The sequence below is a fragment of the Microtus ochrogaster genome, chromosome 8 (genome assembly GCF_000317375.1).
Source record: "Microtus ochrogaster isolate Prairie Vole_2 chromosome 8, MicOch1.0, whole genome shotgun sequence".
NCBI lineage: Eukaryota > Metazoa > Chordata > Mammalia > Rodentia > Cricetidae > Microtus > Microtus ochrogaster.
Window position 1 is genome coordinate 83,214,813 of NC_022015.1, and position 6,000 is coordinate 83,220,812.

Sequence of the window (6,000 nt, forward strand, 5' to 3'; positions counted from 1 at the left end):
AGTAGCCGGCTAACTAAGTTGAGGCCTCATTAATCAAAGAGTACAACGCTGACTGTTGACTGATGGAGTGAAGACACCGAGGTATTCCGTTTGCGATTAGGAAGGAGAGCCAGGCTTTCAGGTCCTGGGAAATGCTTCCTATAGGAGCCTGTGTTGGCCAAGTGTGGCTGGCAGGGTCCTCGGTAATTAAACCGGCATACAAAGTCAACACCAGATTCCGCAATAAAAGTCGCAGCGAACCCCAATAAAAATGTAAAGTAAAAAAAAATGTGGCCCACTTTCCTAATAAAAGATTCCAGAGTGTAATTTAGCCTCCGGTCTCCGACCTCCTCAGTCTTTATTTGGGCACCTTTTACTCCTTTTCTCCCTCCTCCCCCAAAAGGTCCCTCTTGGTCCTCCTTATGGGACAAAAGATTCCCATTTTTATGCAGATGTCTTTAGTTGGAGGCAAAAATAATCCAGAAGCATGTTTGCAACAGCCATGCTTAAACAGCGCGGTCCCTGCCCCCATCACCGAAAGGTTGCTCTTTGGCGGGATGGATGCCCTGACTGAGGTGAAGTGAGGAATCGCTTTTGTCCCTTCCCTGATGAATGGATGTAAAATGTTCACTGAACCTGGAAACACCTCCTTTTGTGCCCGGTGCCCCCCTAACACAGGCTGTTAAACTTGGGGCAATTGCTCATGGTGGGGGATTGAATGGGGCCATTGTGGGTGGAGGGGCTCACACTGAAGCCATTGTGGGTATAGAGATGTCATTGTTTTCCACGTATTAAGGAGTAGACTCTGGGGACCCCCAGGCATCAGTGTGCCCAGCCACTGTGCTGACTGCCCAACATTTGTAGGTTTGAATTGTCCCCTAACCCCACCCCCCATCAGAAAGGCCTCGCAGGGTCTTCTTAGACAGGACATGTCGCGCTGCGCCCCCTAGAGGTTGCATGTGGTATTTCTTACACCCTGGGTCACAGGTTCTTTTTTTTCTTTGATTCTCAGCCATCCTTTCTGCAGGGAGATCACTTCAGGCATCAAGGGGGAAACGTTTGTTAAAAATCATTCTTCCACCTTAGGAATAAGAAAACTCCCCCGTTCTTGCTGGTGGCAGCTTCATTCTGCTTTCCTCTGGCCATATGGCCTTCTGAGGCACTTCTGATCTTAATTGCAGCATTTGGCCTTTGTTTATTTAAAAATCAAAAGGCGGATAGGCTATTGATGGTTTATCTGTATTAATTGCAGTGCCATACCTGCCAACTGTCCCTTCGGTTAGCGAAGGAAACCGCTGCAACCCCTGCCAACACTAACACGGTGTGTTCAGTAGAGTAGGAATATTGTGTAGCTTTAGAATTGCCACATGGACGTTTTCCGCTGCGACCCTCTGTTACCTAGTGATGACTCCCAGGAAGGTAGATGTAAGGGTTAGGGAGCACAAGCAGCCAGGAAGTTCTTGAATTCAAACCCCGAGCCTTCACTTAGGTTAACTTACAGGCTTGGAGATATATTCTTGGCCACCTTGGTATTGCTTTCTGTAAAATAGGGACAGTAATGTCCTAGGGGTGCTATAAGATTTCAACTACATGCTTAGGAAAGGTGATCCTGTATTTTACTTTCCTTGCAGAGGGTCACATAGGGCTTAAGGACTGTCAGCTGGAACTCCTGTTTCAGCTCCTGAGTAAGCAACTTATTGCAGGGGCACTCATCATGGTGTTCAGCCTGACTCACTGATTGTTTTAACATTATAACTAAACCACGGTTCAGACTAAATGTATAGGAAAGAAGATATTTTCCAAATGGTTCTCGCTTGAAGATGTTGACAAACCATCGTAGAAGCTGGCTGTGTGGCTTATGCTTGCTTCAGCCAACTGAAGCCAGTGAAGAGATGTCAGGAAACACTAAACACATTTGCTTTGCTCCTGTTTTTAACAAGCATGGCAATTCTTGCCTTCTTCTTCTAACTGTGAGAAGCCCTGCTATTAGAAATGTCAGTTCTTCTGGATCGCTGCAGTGTTCGCGTCTAGGTGTCTTTAGATGATGATGACCATTCAGGTGCTCTTGTAGGTTCTCACGTCTGTTTCATGAGCTCATCTCTCTAGAAATAATGACATTTAAAGAGGTGGGGTTTAGGAGCAGTATTTAAAGAATTTTTAATTTCAATACTGAGATCTCGCCTTTTGTTTTCCACCCCCTCCGACGCCTCCTCCTCTTCCTTCTTTTACGATTCCATATTCTAGCAGTAGTGTCTTTAGGTATAAATTCTCGCATCTTGCATTTATCAAGCATTTAATCAGTGTTTAGTTGGCTCTCTGTATTTATACTCGGCATGGCAGGAAGCATGTTTTAAACTTACATACCTCATTGGCTTCACAAGTGCTTTTTCTGACAGGCTTGGCTGCCTCAAAATTATAGTGAAGGCAAAGTAGATTCAAATTGCGGGCTCTCGACCCCGGAGCTTCTATATATTTTTACCTAATTTAGAGTTGGGAAAGCAGCTAAAAATGTGTGTCTATGCCAGACATTTAAGTTGTTGTAGTTTATAAAGCCTGGAACCAAACGTGAAAATGCTAAGCAGGACACACTAAGTCCTGGGTCAAAGAGACAAAAATCCAGGGGATTGGACAGACGGTTCAGTGGTTACGAGCGAGGACCTGGTACCCACATGGGGCTCACACCATTAGTAACTCCAGGTCCAGGAGTCAACACTCTCGTGACCTCCGCAGGAACCAGCCACCCTTGCAGAACACTTATACGTATAAAAATTTAAAAATCTAAAATATATATATTTTGGTTTTTTCGAGACAGGGTTTCTCTGTGGCTTTGGAGCCTGTCCTGGCACTAGCTCTGTAGACCAGGCTGGTCTCGAACTCACAGAGATCCACCTGCCTCTGCCTCCCGAGTGCTGGGATTAAAGGCGTGCGCCACCACCGCCCGGCTAAAATATATTTTTGAAAGAGACAAAAATCCAAATTTGTATTGACATTTATGAATACTGCCTGTGTGCTGATATTTCTGTCCCCGTTGTAGACTAATTTTGCCAAGTGAGTGGGCTACACAAAAGGCTGAGTTTAAGTTTACGGTAGACTTTGAGAACATAGGGAGTCTGGTTGTTGACGTTGAGTTCCGTGGCAGCCCATGGTTAGATAACTTGACAGCATAGCGTAGCATTTAGGTTTTTTTAACTTTTAAAAAGTTATTTAAAACTTGTGTTACCTCCCTGACGTGTAGGCAAAGCAAGCTTTTCGTTCATGTTTTCCAGGGAACCATAATTGAGGGGAGCCGAGCTTTGGCTTCCTGTTCTGTTTGATGTTACTCAGTTGTGCCAGAGCTAACTTTCACCAGCCTGAGCCCAGCACTTGCCCTCAATTAATTTACTGATTTAGCTTTAGTAGGAGGAGTCTGCCTGGGTGCTGTTTACTAAATGTGTGGATGACCTGTTGCCCTTAAGGGCGGGATGGACAAACCTGATGCCCTTAAGTGTGGGATGGACAAACCTGATGCCCTTAAGGGAGGGATGGACAAACCTGATTCCCTTAAGGGCGGGATGGACAGACCCAATGCCCTTAAGGACGGGATGGACAGACCCGATGCCCTTAAGGACGGGATGGACAGACCCGATGCCCTTAAGGACGGGATGGACAGACCCGAAGCCCTCAAGGGCGGGATGCGAGAGAGCTGTGAGCAGAGCGTTTCCTTTCTCATCTCCCTCCTAATTTTCCTCCTCTTCCTCATCTTCTTTCTCTTCTCCTCCTCTTTTTCTTCTCCTTTTTCCTCTTCTTCCTCCTGCCTTTCCTCTTCTTCATTTATTAAAATTACTAACCAGCTATCATTAGATCAGTTCTTCCATATTCTCTGAGTTTGTTTGCTTTTTTGTCTGCAAAACGGGGTTGCTGTCATGTGTGGCTTTATTTGGGTATGAGAAATAGTCTCAGCTTCCTTGAAGGGATGTGCTAGGCAAAAACAAGATGGGTTTGAAACAAACAACCCACAGTCCAGACTGTTCCAAGACGCTTGGTTGCGTTCAAAACCAGTTTCCCAGTCTGCTTCAGGCAGGCAATTGCAACATGCCTTCCATCTGGGCCTAATGTAAGTATGTTCCTAACTCCACACTGGGGCAGGAACCCTGGCAGGGCTTCACCTGGGAGAGCCAATGGGCATTGTTGCTGTGGTGAGACATGCCATGATTTCATTTTACGTTATTAATCACTGGATGTGCCCATTGGGTGTCACCCTCTGGGCGTATTTACAAGAAACTTAGGAAAGCAGAGGCTGTCACATCTGTTGTCTGCCTTGACACTGTATGGTGGGTGAGTTCACACATGTGCTTGTAGGCACATACACATGCCTTTCTTCCCTATTATCCAGCACTAATTTGGGGGCTGGGGAGACATCCTGCGTTAGCAGATGACCTTCCTTCACAAGTTCCCTTCCTTCAGCCTGGAGAATTCCCCTGAAGCAGCTTGGGCTTAGGCATGTGTGCTCCTAATTTCTCAAATAACACATCTGCTATGAACAAGTCCCCATGCTTCCTTAAGTAAAGTATCAATCAGCCTACTGATCTTGGGGATGCTCATTAACAGCCATCCTGAACTTCATGTGACACACAAAAGTTCAAAGTGTACAAAAACCATCATTTGTCCCTTAATAAAAACTGGGGACTTTCAGAATGGCATCATGTCTTCCCGCTGTCCCTTGGTCCCTGCTGTGATGACGATTGTGGTCTTTCTGCAGAGATGAGTAGCATGGTGTATTTCCAGCATCCGAGTCAAGACAGGGAGGTGAATTTGGCCAGGAACCACATATTTAGATTCCCCTCCTTATTTGGAAAAAAAAAAAATGAAGAAGCATCTTTTCCATTTTAAAGCATTGCAGGTGTTTCTGTCATGACTGGCATTAAAAATGCCCATCCCCCAAATAACTTGTTAGTTTTGACTCTTGCTTCCCTTGGCAAGTTACACTGAGCTGAAGGGCCAATTCTCCAATTTTTGTCATTTAGCTATAATAATTCTTAGTTGGATGCCCCATGAATGATAAAAGTCTTTTTTGGTTCAGTAATCAAAACCCAACCCATGCCATGGCCATGCAGGGTTTTTTTTGTTTTGTTTTGCTTTGTTTTTTCGAGACAGGGTTTCTCTGTAACTTTGGTGTCTGTCCTGGAACTAGCTCTTACAGACCAGGCTGGTCTCGAACTCACAGAGATCCGCCTGCCTCTGCCTCCCGAGTGCTGGGATTAAAGGCGTGCAGAGTTTTAAACATCACCTGTCCTTACATACAAAAATAATTCTGGTCAAGCACATTGGTGCAGAAATCCCCACAAGCCTGACTCCCTCAAGCAACTTGCTGTCCTTATATAACTCTTTCCTGCCCTATACTTCAATGAGTGGGCAGTGGCTTTGAAGACTTGAGTCTCAAGACTAGGTTGTATTGTTTCCTAGGAGAGGAGGAGAGCTGGCTGGTGGGGCACACTGCTGTTGGGTGAGGTCTCCTAAGGAGGTCTGCAAGGACAGCCGTTTGTCCTCTTGAGAAATTATGATCCTTTGTTCCTATTGGTCTTAGCCCACACCTCTCCTGGTCTCAGAACAACCGGTGTTTTCTCTTTTTCCCCACCATCATTTAAAGAAATGTTGTTATAGATTGATGGCCTTGTGGGCACTGTAAACTCAAGGATTTCTGTTAGCTGACCACATTGTTTTTAAAATAAAGACTGGGAGGCGGCCGAACCGTCAAGTCAGACACAGATGTAAACGGTTCTTCTAAAATTTGGGTGCGCAGGCAGTCACTCCCTTTAAGGTTCCCAAGGATGATTCGACTTTTCAGAACCCATCACGTAGGTGCAGTGTGACCCAGCTGTTCAGGTCAAATACGGTCTTATGATTGTTAAAATTCTGATGATGCCATCGAGTTCTGCAAAGGAACCCCTGATGAACAGTCAGGGATTGTTGCTGCTAACATCTTACTTGTTAGCAGTGTGACTGGCTAAGTTCTCGGTTAGTGTGTTTGTTCTGCTGAGATTG

At 45.5% G+C, this 6,000-nt stretch overlaps 1 protein-coding gene across 25 annotated transcripts in view; it reads left to right on the plus strand.

Moving 5' to 3' along the window:
* Window positions 1–6,000, plus strand: part of Tcf7l2 (transcription factor 7 like 2) — a 191,774-nt gene that overhangs the window by 136,672 nt on the left and 49,102 nt on the right. The window lies entirely within an intron of this gene.